Source organism: Pleurodeles waltl, chromosome 1_2 (assembly GCF_031143425.1).
Source record: "Pleurodeles waltl isolate 20211129_DDA chromosome 1_2, aPleWal1.hap1.20221129, whole genome shotgun sequence".
In the NCBI taxonomy this organism is placed as follows: domain Eukaryota; kingdom Metazoa; phylum Chordata; class Amphibia; order Caudata; family Salamandridae; genus Pleurodeles; species Pleurodeles waltl.
In genome coordinates, this window is record NC_090437.1 from 926,995,245 (window position 1) to 927,009,471 (window position 14,227).

The window sequence follows — 14,227 nt, forward strand, 5'->3', positions numbered from 1 at the left end:
GCTAAAACAAATGTGGGTAATTTCGGATTATAGCCCAACGGCTGTGTCAATGCCGCTGGAGGCAGTGCAGGCGCTCCTTTGTACGCCCTTTCTGTGCCCGTCCGCGGCGCAGGCACCGGCAGTGGCCGCTGGGGGCGCCGCAGACTCCAGGTGAGCGCCCGGCTCCGCGCTGGTGCAGTGGGCGGGGAGGGAGGCGGCTGTAAGCGCGGGGCGGAGGAGAGCTGCGGCAGCTTGGCTCCGCCTGACGCCAGCGCAGAGCGGGCGGGGAGGCGAGGCGTCCTCGGGGCAGGTGAAGGCAGCTCGGGTTTCCAGCACCAGGTCGCGTCACTGCGGTATGTGTCTCGGAGAGCCAGCGGGCACGGCTTCTGGTGGGCAGTGAATGTGGGGGAAGGACGCTGCATGCACAGTACACACCGACACGCAGTGCCCTGACAGTGTCCGTACATAACGCCGTCTCACCGTACCGCGTCCGCGGGTGTGCTGCAGAGAACTGCTCAAAAAACACATTGGTTCATTGTGGCTTCCCGAGGGTTTCTTTCCGCAGTGTATTGTGAGCCTGTGATTGAGATGTGTGGAGTGCGACGGGTTCAATAACGGCCCGGGGTGGAAATGATCCGGGGCACAATGGGGCTCAGTGTCTGGCTGCAGGGGGAGCTGGCTGGTGCCAGGCTCTCCTGGGGAGGATCCATTTCACCTGCTAAAGGTACCGCTTTGTCCGCTGAACTCGAGGGGGCTGCTGCGAGGGGGAGGTGCAGCCACCGCCCCCGGCACCGTGCATCACCACACGGGTATCCCTTCTTTGAAAAGTTGCAAATGCCGCCTGAGCTCTTGAGGGACGGTCGTGCAGCAGTAGCGGGCAGTGCCAACGGTATTCACGGAGCTCATGAAATTAGGGGGGCGGCGGTGTTCTCATTTTAAAAACACAAATAACCTCTTTAAGCAGGCGTGTCTGTGAATTCAGCAAGCTTTCGAATTTTAGGCGCACGCGTGTTTGTGCAAATAGTGATTTACCAAACGTGCTCCAACGAGATGCTGTGAGGCTGTGGAGCTTGATGCAGTTACCTTGAAGGAAATCGGGTTTCTCCTTAACGCACTCGTGGTTATACACACCATAGCCCGGGGCATGCAGCTTAACCTATTATGTACGTCTTTTTAATTGATCAGCAATCTCTACTGCTAACCTGTGCAGTTGTTGGGGCTTGGTGGAGCACCCGATATGCAGAGGAAGCTTTTGGTTGTATCCCGCCGGCTATGGGTTTTAAAGCGTAGCAAAACAAGACGCACGTGTGTGTTTTTTGAATTAAATGCTCTGATGTTTTGGCAACCGGCTTTTGTGTAAACGTTGATTTGTCTTTGGATTGTGTGCTAAAACAGGCAGGTCTGTGTACTAATGCAACAGCCTGTGATCCCTGTTTATCATTATAACCTACACATTGCAATCTGTGAGCGGCGTGTGTATTGTTGAAATGATACTGATCTACCCAGCACCTACACTAATCTACAATACTGTGATAACAGCCAGAGTAAGGAAACTTCTATCGCCACATATAATCGTTTTATAATGTTGCAGAAGTATTACAGAGTGCCCCATAATAAATCTGGGGCTCTGGCACAGATGAGGTCACAGGCACTTTAATGAGAGTAAAAGTTGCTTCAATAGAGCAAACCTAATCAGATTACAGCGATTAACAGACCACGGCCTCTCTAATTTTCCTACACCCCACCAGCCTTTATCCTCCCCAGTATTTTCAACCACCCCATCACGGAGCTGATTCGTGTTTTCCACTCTCAATATATACGTGCCTCTCTGGCCACCATCCTTTCATCCCACACCCCTCTTTTGTCCTCCAAGCTTCATACATCTCGTCTGTCAACCTCTTTCAGATCCCTCTCGTGATGCTTCTTATTGAACCCCCCCCCCCCACTGAGCTGCAGAGTTCTTCCTGGAAAAGCCCTTCCCTGAGTATTAGCTCATGACTGCGTATTCTGCCACCCAGGAAAACCCTGCGTACCTACGTAGGTGTATTCTTGCCCTCTCTTCCACAAATTGTACTCCAGAATGAGGCTGCCTCTGAAAAAGGTCCCTCCTTTTACCACCAACGTCAGCTCCAAAATTTAACTCTGAAAGCTTTTGACAAGAAAACTTCGAGAAGGTAAGGCTTATTCCCCAAAGAGCAAAGAGGTACTCCATCATGCCTAAACAACTCACACTGCTCCTGTACTATATTTCTGTGCTGCACACAGGGGCGGCCCCTCCATGTGAGCGGAAGAACGTCGCCCCACCAAAAAATGCCTCTCATAACGGAAAAATACAATGGTAATCTGTTTATTACCATTTTATTTTTCTGCGCCCTGCCCTGAACCGAGTGTCAGGACGGTGCAGGGCTCTTGCTGCCAAGTGGCAGCAGCGAGCTGTGCACTTCTTTAAAGTGCGCATGTCCCTTTGGCCAGCCAGACATGGGCACTTTCAACATCTCTAACCCAGCTGTCTTAAGACAGCAGGGTTTGAGAAAGCACAGGCCTCCAGCACTCTTGTGGGCGCTGAGAGAGCCCACTCACGCCAATCCTGACATTGCTTTCATGCTGGCTACCAGCATGAAAGCAGCATCAGGATTGGTTAGTGGCGTTTCCTGGTCCAGCATTAGAGCTTTCAGGAGCAGAAAGACCCTGAACTAACTGCCTTTAAAAAAAAAAAAAAATATATATATATATATATATATTTATATTTATTTATTTATTATTATTATTATTATTATTGTGTCCCCTGCGTTAAAAATAAGCCAGCTGCCAACGGGCTGCACTACCTCAGTCCCTTGCACTTCACAGAGGACCCGCATCTGCCTGTTAACCTTCTGTCTCCCTGATCAAAGTGTAGTTTAAAACTTCCTGCCAAACTCTTTTTTGCACTAGCTCATTCCACAAAGCAAACATTCCCACCTAAGAACTCCTGATAATCCAAATCTCTTTTCATTATCCTAAAAAATGTCAAACAAGAACGTTGAACCAAATCATTCTGAGATGTATTAGCAATAAATCAGAACTGGCTCTGCACGGCCCAAACTCGCCAACCATTAACACAACTGGCCCTATCGCATCCCATTTACTACCCCACTCTTTTACCTCAAATGCTTCTGTCCTCAAAGCCTGGCATCTTCCTACGGGCTGTTTTCTACCCGCATGACCGCCCAATGCACAAGTGAAGGACCACTTATCCAGTTTTCACAACTGCAGAAACCATTCCATAATGATGACTAATGATACACAATGCATACATTTGTTTGTGCATTGGTGCACTCTGTGCACTGTCTCCTTTTACCGTAAGTGGTGTCACAGCTGCTGGAGCGAGTGCCCAGGGTATCCGCCTTGGCGCATTTAGTGGTTGCCTTCATTATGCTAGGTGCATGTGTACAAATTGAAGAGCCAGCTGGATTTGATATATAGGCGTGTGCGTATGTTAGGGGGCTCTTTGCTGGCTTGTTTTTCAATGTCTCTAACCCTCAGCACTGCTGCCATGATAGTCTACCATTTTAACTCTCTTCACATGTGCAGGTTGCAGGTCACCCAAGATGCCCCCGAACACACCAGGCAATGTTGAGTCATCATATGGGTAATTCCTATTGGCTCTATATGTTTTGGGGATTCCTGAAGCAGTATATTGTGTGTTGGTTTCAATATGGGCAAGTTAGATTACCTAATTTTAAGAACAACCTTCCTGTATATAATACTGACACTATCTACTTTGCTGCTCAGCTTTACCACTATGCCTAAATGAGCTGGAAATAAACGCAGTGTTCTAAAATTGAAAGACCCCCATGACAGAGTGACATTTTCCAGGAAAACATAGTGCCTTGCGATCAGAATCACTACTGCTTCAGTTGGTCTAGTGGACTAGTTGAAACTGTGGAAACAGAAGACGTAGTTTCAATCCTGCCCTCTCAATTTGGTCAGGTTGTGTGCTCTTGATCAATCAAATCTTGAACATATTAACTTTCTCCTTTTTTGACTAGATTGGGAGTATTTAGAATCCCTTTAATTTATACTGGTAAGTACAAAACTCGGTCATTTGTTTCGTTATACACAGAAAGCCGAATTGGATTCCCTCTTCTAAGCATGAAACATGCTCCATTCTCACACTTCACACGAGGCACATATACCTTCCCACATTCCACACAAGGTGAACAACTCAATTGAAAGGAGACTAACTGAGCCTTTTAAACATGGGATGTTTTCGCCTTGGTGATGAATGTAAAGGCCTGCCCCTTAAATATAATCTATGAAGCCACTTCGGTAAATTCCATAAAACTAAGGTCAAAAGGGCAGTGCACTCTCTCTTAAATCCCTGAGGTGGGTACCCCTTCGTCCGACAGTTTGTGTAATTATTCCAAATAGTAGGGAGGTCTCTAATAAGCACACCTAATAGTTTGGCTCACCAGAGGGGAAAAACATAAAAACCTAACCCAGCATACCGAGAAAAACAACATAGGGCTGGGGTGCATGCTCTGCTGAACCATGCAGGGGACGTATCCATCCCAGCAAGGGATACATTGTTCCTTCCGCTGTATATGAAATTGTTGGTTAATGTCTTGAATGTATGCGCAACTGAGGTACCATGTGCTCGGCTAAACTGTAATTACGATTCTGGAGAGTTTAAAAAAGATATTTCATAAAGAACCTTCTCAGCTAGTTGCTAGATAGATTATCAAAACACTCAGGAAAATGCTACCACTTGGACTGTGAATTTCATGACCGCAATTTCTTTTCACAAAATCTCTGGAAAATATATTGTTTAGTGTCAATAAATTATAATCTGGTCTCCTCAGAAGCCTTAAGCGTTGCCTTAAGATCTGTGTTAAATTTGAATGAAAGCAATGCAACTGTGTTTCAGCTTTATTATGTTGAAGAGGTAAGGTGTAAGTTTTGTGTGGGCTTCATTTGAAGTTAACTGACATGCTTACCGATGATAATGAAGGTACAGCCTACTACAGGGCTACAGGAGGAGACTAGGGGCTATAGAGTTGAGAATCACTGCACTAGATACATTCCTGTTCTTGCCTTCTGAACTTTAAGGAAACAGGCAGTGAGATGAATTCCATTGGAACTATTGAGTATGCTCCTGAGCTGTGTCCTGTTTAGTTGATGCAAACACACAGCTATGCTAACACCTCCAAATATATAATTATCTTTGAAGGAGTTTAAAAACAACCTGCAGATTAGAACAGAACTATCTTGCTCATAGTAAAGGAAGGAAAGGTGGGGTGAAATCAGTTTTCATTTGTGCGTCCAGAAGAAAAATCTGATGGCTAGTTTTTCTTAGTATACACAGCACTTGCATGAATCAGGCTTTCAGTATCTTAAATCCATTTGTGTTCTGTTTTGATGATATATTAGTGTTATTGAAGACTCACGAGTAACAGAAATACATGGATTTTGAGTTTCAAGGCTTAATCAACGGTATTTGTAAATCTGAGGAGTGTGAGTTTGAGAGAAGTGTAGGATCTAGTGTTAATGTTGTGTATGCCTGGCCTCTCTCTGGATCCTAGTAGCAACTATTTTGGAATGACCTTAATATTAAGCAGACCCAGAGGTTTCTTGTAATTATTCATTTCTTTCTGCAGTTCATCAAGATTTTTCTGAGTTAACTAGTGATACCCCTCATGTTAAAAAAAAATATATACATATATGTGTGTGAAGAAGGTTTTGCTGGGGCAATCAAGCTATGCAGGTGTTTGTACACTTGAAGCTGTTTATTTAACCACCTATGTTTCGTCATCCTGATAATCCAACTAAGTTTATTGACAGAGGATGGATATGCTAAAATACCCAAAAGATGATGGACTCAAACATCCAGTCTCCTCCTTATTTCATCTTTTTGTAAGAATTTGAATGGAACTGCTCAGTGTTTGAAAGAGAACTTTTAGCCTATATTATGGCATGCACTGAGTGATGACATCTATGTGCAAGTTTGTGGTATTTGTATAGCATAAACCTAGCCAAAAGGCAGCAGAGCACTGTATGGGGCAAAAGCAAGGATACAATGAAGTGAGTGAAATGAGAGGTACCTGGGAGCAAAACTATACAGTGCCTCATTGTTGTAGTGTTTGTTAAAGAGTTGAGACCTCAACTACTTCCTAAATTGAATTAGCGTTTGGCAAGTCCCTTAAGAGTCAAGAAGAGCCAGTGGAGTTCCATCACAATGGGGTGGTGTGATGATATTTCTTAAGGTCCAGGATGAGACGTCCTGGGGTGCGTAGGATGTACTTAAAGAGGGCAACGTGTAGTCTGTGAGGTTATAGAGCAGGGCGTTACAAAACATTAAGAGTATGTGGTTTTGAACAGCTGTTCTGGGGTAGTTTTCTGGCAGAATGGTTTCTCTTCTCACCGAAGTGAGATCTGGTTCCAGGCCATCTTTGCTTTTCAGAATGTTCCCCGAGCGTGAGATTGGTGTCCAGGGTGAATCCAAGTTCCGTGAAAGTTGAGGCTCTAAGTCATCAAGGTTCATGTTAATGTGGTAAATTTGTTATAATTTTTGCATGTTTTTGGCAAATAACAGGAATTCCGCTTTAGTGGGGTAAAACTTTAGGTAGACGCTGGACATTCAGATCTGGATAATGGTCACTAGAAAACGATTTGAAAATCTGATTATTAAAATTTACAGTGTAAATGAAACATCAAGGCTCTCAAAATCTACTCGACTGCTCGCTATGGTGAGTCTTATTTGATCAGGTCCAGCTATTTTTAGGGCTTACTCACCCCTTCTGGCGAGTTGACAAAGAATAGTTGTTCTGTTCAGTTGAAAAGTGGCGGGGCATTGAAAGATGCCTTTAAATCTAGTTCTTCTTATGTCACGTTTGATGTGTTCACAGACAGAAGTCAAAAGTCAGTTTGTCTTAGAATTAATTTTCCTTGACTGCAGAGTTCCAAGACTTTGTAATGTGAACTGTGTGACCTGCTGTTAGGAATGTAAAATAAAAGGATATACAGTGTCAGGTTTTTCCTAACACACAACATTTAAATGACTAAGTCAACTGTGCAAACATTTCAAAATATATTTCAGTAGTTGTGAAAGCCCATTTTTATATTTCTGTGTGAGGGGGAAAAAATATTTTAATAGGATGAAAACAAATCAAAATACTTTGTGTTGAAGAGCAAAGGATATGTTTTCTGAAACCCACATTACACAGATTGTTAAAACACTATAGTTTTACCAGTGAAGCTACAAGTTAGTGGATAGGTTTTGGGGCACTTCTTGGAAATGTACTGTGTGTAGATGACAATATGCTATCACATCATGGTTTAGTGATATATTTATTAAAATTGAGTGTTTAAACAAACTGAGAAACACTCCTACCCTGATGGCAATGCTGTTAGTAAACTAAAAAGTCAAGGGTCACGTGCCTCCTATATGTGGGCTAGATTCTTGTGACACATGCAGCAAACTTTACAGTTACTTAAACAGTTTTTTTGTACTGCAGAAATGGTGAGCTCACATATCTGAAGTTGCAATCATATGTGAGAATGATGCAAAAGGCGATTCTGTAAACTATGTTCCTAAGATCACACAATTTCAGACGGGTCAAGTACATTACAGTTTGGTCGAGAAAATTATTTAAATTACTCGACCTGCAGGTCTAGTAACATTTTTATGATTTTTCGAGTCCTGAACACGCAGTATAGGAATAGTCGTTAGGTCAGGTGGGCATTTTCTGTTTGTCCTGCACCCAGTCACTGTGACCTATACTCCTGGTTTACAGAATGTTCTAGTGGATGCCTGATCATGTCATCCAAAATTGGCACTAATTTATGATCAGTTAGCTTTTTTCCTCAACGAGCAGTTGGAATAGTTCAGTCTTTTTTAATCAGAACTGCTCAAGAGAAAATGGGTTTGAAGGAACTATAAGATCTTTTAAAGAACCCTCTAGATTGACAAAATGAATTCTATGTCAACTAACAAGCTATTTATTAATCAGACTAAGGAATAAAGTGTTTTAAAATGTCATGACTGTCATCTCTGGTCACAGAGGAGTGAAGTGGACTTTGAATTTTTGGCAAGCAACCGTAAACTCTGTTAAGGAATACGTAGTATGTTCTTAACTCTTCAGTGAGTGATCAGCATAAGTCTGTACGTTCTAAGCTATTTGAATACCTGAAGCTGTTAATAGTAGGTCATAACCTTGACATAAGATTTGTATTGATCAGTGGTTCCTAACCTGTGGTCCTCAGACCTTTTGGGTGTCCAAAATGCCTACTTGTGGGGGGCTCTGCAACTGTTGAGAAAATTAAGAAGTATTTGTAAATTCATAAAGTATGTTTAAAGAAGCAAAATGTAAAATTGAAAATGTTCTCTGAGGGTGAAGGAATTTAAAATTGAAGACTCAAAATTAAATTGATATCCTCAGCCTGGTTAGTTTGATCTGCGTAGGCACAGCAAACAGAATACAGAATGGAGGATGGATAGCCTCAGTTGAGGGCACCAACAAAAGGACACCATGCGTTAGATGTACAAAAGTGGTATGCCAGAGTCTAGCATATCACTTTATCTTCTAGAATTAAAAACCCCTCCCAAATAGGCCCACACTGTTTCCCTACACTTTCCAGTTTGTCTGCACAGCAACAGAAATATTTTTGCTGGAGTATGACTGAAAAGCAGACTTTAAGGTCTAATTTTGTTTTATCTGCTGCATTTCACATATTGCGTGAAAGCACAAGCTTTGACACAAAGTCTTTAATGGAGTTGGGGCAAGGGGCATCTGCTGCATTCACTCAGCAGGTGTCCTGGAGACCCAAAACTCTGCTACTTGGGCAAGCACAGAGGAGAAAATGGCTGTATCATAAACTAGACCTTGGGAAGCATTTCACTTTTCATTCTGACATTTCCTTATTTTTAAATTCCGTTTTTGAGTGAAACATTTTTGATCTATCTTAGGATATGTGTGTTTGCTTTTCCTCCAGTATTTTTTTTCTGTATGGTTTTTTTAACTATTATAGGAAACTGGCACTTGTTGCGGTTACCCCCCCACCCCACTCTTTGCCTGATATTGATGCTAACTTGACTGAGAGTGTACTGGGGTCCTGCTAACCAAGCCCTAGCACCAGTGTTCTTTCACTAAAAATGTACCATTATTTCCACAATTTGCACACCTCTGGTGCACAGATAAGTCCCTTGTGAGGGGTACCAAGGGCCCTGTGACCAGGGAAGGTCCCTAAGGGCTGCAGCATGTGTTATGCCACCCTAAGGAACCCCTCACCTAACACAAGCACACTGCCACTGCAGATTGTGTGTGTTGGTGGGGACAAAAAGGCAAGGTCGACATGGCATCCCCCTCAGGGTGCCATGCCCACAAAACACTGCCTGTGGCATAGGTAAGTCACCCCTCTAGCAGGCCTTACAGCCCTAAGGCTATACCACAGGTGAGGGCATAGCTGCATGAGTACTATGCCTCTACAGTGTCTGCCCATTCTTAGACATTGTAAGTGCACTGTGGCCATATTAAGTATATGGTCAGGGAGTTTGTCGAAATGAACTCCCCAGTTCCATAATGGCTAAACCGAATACTGGGAAGCTTGGTATCAAACGTCTCAGCATAATAAACGCCCCTTCTGATGCCAGTGTTGTATTTATTAAAAAATGCACACAGTGCATCTTAGAGATGCCCCCTGTATTTTACCTAACCCTCTACTGTAGGACTGACTGGTCTATGCCAGCTTGCCACTAGCAGAAGAGTTTCTGACCTCCTGGGGTGAGGGCCTTTGAGGCCTGAAATAAAGCCTGCTCTGGGTGGAGGTGCTTCACACACACCCTTTGCAGGAACTGTAACACCTGGAGGGGAGCATCAATGGCTCAGGCCTTGTGTTACAGTGCTCCAGGGCATTCTAGCTAGTGGAGATGCCTGCCACCCGGACTAAGCCCCTACTTTGGGTAGCCAGTTCAGTGGGAAACTTAAAAAAAACAAGGAGGAGTGACCACTTCAGCTGGGACCACCCCTAAGGTACCCAGAGCTGAAGTGACCCCCCCCCTGCAGAATCTCTTGGTTTGGAGAACAGGGACCAATAGGGATAGGAATGTGCCCCCCGAAAGGGAGTGGACACAAGGAGAGTGTAGCCACCCTCAGGGGCAGTAGCCATTGGCTACTGTCCTCTGACCCCTAAAATGCCCCTAAATCTAGGATTTAAGGGCCTCCCTGACCCCAGCTCACCAGATTCCTGGCAGCCTACAAGAAAAAGAAGGACTTCTAAGCTGAAAACCCCAGCAGAGAAGAAGGAAGACGACAAGTGCTTTGGCCTCAGCCCTACCGGCCTGTCTCCTGCTTCAGAGAACCTGCAGAAAAAACAGCAACGCATCCAGCGGGCCCAGCGACCTCTGCCAATTCCAGAGGGCTGCCCTACACCCAAAAGGACCAAGAACTCCCGATGACAGCGGCTCTGTCCCAAATAAACTTTCTACCATGAACTCCCACTGCACTCCGGATGCGTTAGTCCTGACCCCTGTGTACCCGACGCCCACGGCAGTGTCCAGGTGGTCCACCCAGCAAGAAAGGGTCTGCAGGCGATTGGGAGCAAGAGCTCACCCTGGGTTGACCCCTCCAAGCCCCCACGACGACGCCTGAAGAGAGAATCCAGAGGTCCCCACCTGACTGCGAGCTCAGACGAAGATATCGGACGCCTAAAGTTCAGCTGCAGCTGCAGCTCCCAGGCGATGGAGAACCTGACCCCCGGAGCAGCATTGACCCAAGCAGACGGCCTGCTTCCCTGTCTGACCATTGGTGTGCCCGAGACAACCCTCCACCCCCCCCAACCTGGACCTCACCTGCAGCCTCTGAGTGACCCCCGGGGTCCCCCATAGACCTGCATTGGAAACCCGACATCCTGTTGGCACCCGGCTGCCCCAGTGCTACTGAGGGGGTGTGTTTGGTGTCTACTTGTGGCCCCTCCAGTGCTCTTCTATATCCTCCCTCTCCCCCCCTCCCCAGTCTGCCCTCCGAGTCGCGGGTACTTAACTGCTGGCTGACCAGATTTCGAGCCCTCCCCAAAGGTCTCGATAGGAACCAACGTTAATTTAGTTCATCTATGACCTCTGCATCCGACCAGCCCCGTGTTGCTGGTGGTGGGTGATTGGGGTTAACTTGAACCCCCAATGACGGACTACCTAAAACCCGGAGATGGAACTGTAAGTCGAATACTTAACTGTAAAACTGTTCAATCTTTTCTTCCCCCAGGAACTGTTAAACTGCACTATGTTCACTTTTAAAATAGCTTTTTGCCATTTTAAAGAAAACTTGATGCATTATTGATTCCTTTCAAAGTCCTGCTTATATCTATGCCGAGTACATTTCGTTTTATGTGCTGACCTGCAAACTGAATCTTTTGGTTCTAGAAATAAATTAACAAAAGAATATTTTTCTCTATAAAAACCTATTGGCCTGGAGTAAGTCATTGTGTGTTTGTTTCTTCTATTGCTTGTGTGTGTTTACAACAAATGCTTAACACTACCCTCTGATAAGCCTAACTGCTCAACCACACTACAGCAAATAGAGCATTAGTATTATCTATTATTGCCTCTGTCGAGCCTCTGGGGAACCCCTGGACTCTGTGCTCACTTTGCTATAGTAAATAGAGAGCCAGCTTCCTACAACTATGCTTTACAGACAAACATTGCCAAAGCCAACAGCTCTGCACTCACATTATAAAAGCAACCCCTATTGTTTTTTTACCAATGCTTGATTTCATCAATCAGCCAATTAACCCATTGTCCTTTTGATTAACGTTGCTTCATGCCTGAAGGATTAATTCTGTTTTTTGTTCATCTTAGTTGAAGCAATATGTTCCTGATCCTCATCACTGACTTCTGTCTGAAACTCCACAAACTAAGTAAGACACATGGGCAACCTTAATGACGTTCATTAAGTTTGTGATTAGCAGATTTAGAGGTATTCTTGAGTACCTGATCCACTATAATATTATGCTCCTAGTGATTATTCTTGGGAAGATGCATCATCAGTTCCTGCTCTGTTGCTAGTCCGCTGTTTATTCCAAGGGCACCCTAATAAACCCAGACCTTTGGAAGGTAGTCCTATTGTAATTTTTGTGAGAACAGAACCTGGAGTTTAATAGAGGGCTTTCATGCACCAGGGAGAAAGGCGTGTAGTCTGCATTGATACTTATTATGAGACGCTTAATTTGGCATGCTGCTGAATGACAGCACTGCCTGAATGCTTCTAGTGCCTCTGTGTTCATGAACACTGAGAGGGATGTTATGTAAAGTGGTCTATGTGATAACAGGGCTGGAATTTGCGGCACTGGCCAAGAGAAGTCAATTTCTGGCTGCTACTTTGTTCGCCTGGTGAACATAACGGTTTCCAGAAATGAGGTATGGTCAAGCCATAAAATTAGCCCTCTCTAAGGTGGTGGGTTGCTCATAGAACGTAAACATAGGTTCCCAATCCATAATGTGACAGTTCCTTCTTGTATTGTCCATTTTAGTTAATCCCATACCATATAAAGAGAGGCATTTCCTGGTGCTAGATCAGATGCAACACATTTGTTAGATTCTTTTTCTTCATGCTCATCTCTCCTTGATCCTAATATTGTCCATGATTTTAGCTTCTAGCTAGTTTTGGCCTTCATCTGGATTTTAAATTCTGGGTTTGGCTTGAAGTTTGGTGCCATGCAGATTCCTCAAAAAACAATCTTCATCATTAGTCAAGAGTGGCAAGATTGCCAGTGAGGTCTGCAGGAAGCTAGTGCCGATAACCCTCTTGCAGGCCTCTAGGTAAGACAAGAAAGTTGTCAATACAGAAAAAAAAATTTTTCGCCACCTTTAGTTCCAAGTCGCACCTCTGCTAGGAAATGTAGCAGGGCCTTGTAAAAGTTAACTCCCAGTTTTGATAAGCGATCACCTTTGAGCAAATTAATCTAAATTCTAAAGCGTTAGTCTAATTCATAGCTAAAAGAGAAACTGAATCATACTGCTGTACTATAAGATTTAGGAAAGTATATTGGTGGGTAAGGGCACCGTAAGCCACAGGTGCGAGACACCAGGATCACAAACTTGTATGAGTGCTCCTTGGCAACTCAGTAGTGATGCATGCTAGACTATATTAGAAAGGACACAGAAAAGCCTTGATACTTGATCGGCCACCCAATCTCAAATGAACACTGCAGGAACTACCATTTCTATGGGAGGAACAGAGAGCCAGGAGTCTTTGCATCTCCACAGCCTTTTGGGCTACAGTCTGGAACTCAGTAAGGTCAACAGAGAGGCTAACAAGCTATTCTTATGTATTAATATTTGTTAAATCTATTTTGGAACACTGTTCTATCTGAGAATTGGTTGCACTGGTGCAAAAACAATTGTGGTCTAGCTAGAAAAGTAGCAAGAGCTATAGCATGCTTGAGAACCTATGAGTGTACTCCACTGTTGGGTTATTCAGATTTCATGTGGGAGCTTAACGGATGTTACCAGAATAAGTTTTTACTGATTTTGCTACTATATTGTTCTTATAGTTAGTGCCAAGCACATTGTCAGCAGTAGAATAGGACTTGGATATTGTTTTGAATAAAAATGATAAGATATATATGCTTAGTGCATATTCTTGAGTGTGGCTGTTCATGATGAAAAAGGAACCTAATAAAAAGTACTCCTGTGAGTCTAACAGACCTGATCGCTGCCTGACCGCACCCTGTCAACCTAATGTGTAGATGGTGTATGGAGCTATAGTACACCAGGTTTTCCATCTTAGGATTGGTATGTTGACCAATTACTTGTTACCAAAGCCTCTAAAGGACCCCCAGCTCTGGTTGTATTCTAAATAAATCCCAAAAATGTATCGCTATAGATTAGGAAAATGTTTTACACATTCTTTTCCAAAGTATATGTGAAATGGAAGTCTTGGATCTTTTTTAGTCCTTCTTTTCCTGATTCTGTTGTATACCCCTGCTACTTAAGAAACCGAAATACGACACTTCCATAGCAAAAAAATAATGGACGGATTATTGAAAAAAGTAATTTTCCTAGGTGTGTCAAAATGGGTAGAGTCTGGGGTTCAAGTCATTGTGCTGTAACTTTTTTTAGGCATTCCATTTTCTGTTTTATGTGGAGTATACTGTTCAAGACTTGGTTTTGAGAAAGCTATGTTGTGTTAAGGCACAAAGGTTCTGCTTCTTGCAGCATGTCCTTGGGAACATGTTTGTGACGCCTGTTTCTTCTTTTACAGAATATTCAGTGTATTGT

The 14,227-nt window shown here is 43.9% G+C and overlaps 1 protein-coding gene across 2 annotated transcripts in view; it reads left to right on the plus strand.

The window, feature by feature from the left end:
- Positions 1-211: 211 nt before the first annotated feature.
- MTUS1 (microtubule associated scaffold protein 1) overlaps positions 212-14,227 on the plus strand; it is an 810,444-nt gene continuing 796,428 nt past the window's right edge. The window contains exon 1 of one of the 2 annotated variants that reach the window (XM_069200374.1): positions 212-332. The gene's annotated coding sequence lies outside the window, so the exon portion shown is untranslated. The remainder of the gene's footprint in view (positions 333-14,227) is intronic. The other variant, XM_069200403.1, reaches the window with a different exon arrangement.